General features: G+C 42.1%; 1 pseudogene; it reads right to left on the minus strand.

Annotated features, from left to right (window-relative positions):
• Window positions 1-204: 204 nt before the first annotated feature.
• LOC111741816 lies at window positions 205-323 on the minus strand (annotated as a pseudogene).
• Between the last annotated feature and the right edge of the window lie 1208 nt (window positions 324-1531).

A 1531-nucleotide genomic window follows, 5' to 3' on the forward strand; every position in this document is an offset into this window, starting at 1 on the left:
GATTCTCCAAATTTTACTATTGTAGAGACAGTGTAATGTAACAATAGCAGCTCTAGAGTCAGACAGCTTGGGTTCATATTCAGTTCTGTCATTTAATAGGTGCTGACCTTGAACAAGTCACTAAGTTTCTTTCAGTCTTAATTTCTTCATCTTTGAAATGGCGATTTATTTTATTTGTTTGTTTGTTTGTTTGTTTGTTTATTACGCTTACAGCACCTGGTCTTCCTAGGTGGTCTCCTATCCAAGTACTAAGCAGGCCCGACCCTGCTTAGCTTCCAAGATCAGATGGGATCGGGCGTGTTCAGGGCAGCATGACTGTAGACAAAACGGTGATTTTAGATGAGAAATCACACACACACACTCATGCATGTGTGTACACGTACACACAGAGCTTAGTAGATAGTAAGGACCCATTAAGTGTTGACTCATATAATGATCAAAGCCTAATTCCTCCAGCTTTCTCCAGTGTTACAAGTTTTCAACAATTGTTTCTGTCTCAACATGAGTGACCAAATTATGTTCTCATCCCAAGGGTGAGTTTTTAAAGGAAGGAGAAAGGTATGAAGGGACAGATCTGGCTGCTGAAAGGATGAGAGCCAAAGTGAACGGTGGGATGGTGTTCAGCCTTTTCTGGTGGCTTGAATATGGCTGAAGGCCAGCCCTTGGAAGGAAGAGCATGCTCTCCATTCCGCAGCCATGTCATTTGCTTCAGAATCCTGTGGGCTTCTGCCAGTGGTCGGCCTTCCCTTGATGGGTTTTCTAGATGAAAATTCTGCAGCTCTCAAGAGAATAAAGGTTCCAAAGAGAGCAGAGGGAGAAATCTTTCCTGTTGTAACCAAGGCCAGAATGAAGCTCTTGTCTCCCAAACTGTAGACCATGAGCCTCGGGTACTCCCAATGGTCTGGCTAATTTTGTTCTGCTTCCAATTGGCCTGCTAGTGGTAGATGAGAGGGACCGCTTTAAGAAGCAAGAGGGAAATGAGACCAAATCATCTTGGGGGCATCTAGATAGCATACCTGAGTAAGTTACTGCTGTGGAAGGAATCATTCCTCCTTAGAACAACATCTTAGTTACCATTCAGGCCAACCCTTTACTTAGCAAATGAAGAAACTGGTTCATAAGAGACTACAGTGGCTTTCTTGTGAGCTGATCAGTGACCCAGTGACACAGCTAGACCAAGATTCCAGGTCCCCTGACTTCAGTTCTGGACTCTTTCCACTTAAGCAGGGCTTGGAAAACTATGACCATAGGCCAAATCATGAGCTAAGAATGGCTTTGACACTTTTATATGCTGAAGAAAATAATAATAGTATTTCTTGATCTGTGAAAAATGTACGAAATTCAGATTTCAGTGTCCATAAGTAAATTTTATTGAAACAACCATACCCATCTGTCTATGTATTGTCTACAGCAGTTTTTGTGTTATCAGGGCAGAATTAAGTGGCTGGAACAGAGACCTTATGGCTGTATTTCCTAAAATATTGACCATTTGGCCTTTTATAGCAAAAGTCTGCACTAATGCATGTTACTC

Source organism: Pteropus vampyrus, unplaced genomic scaffold (genome assembly GCF_000151845.1).
Source record: "Pteropus vampyrus isolate Shadow unplaced genomic scaffold, Pvam_2.0 Scaffold3, whole genome shotgun sequence".
Taxonomy (NCBI): Eukaryota; Metazoa; Chordata; class Mammalia; order Chiroptera; family Pteropodidae; genus Pteropus; species Pteropus vampyrus.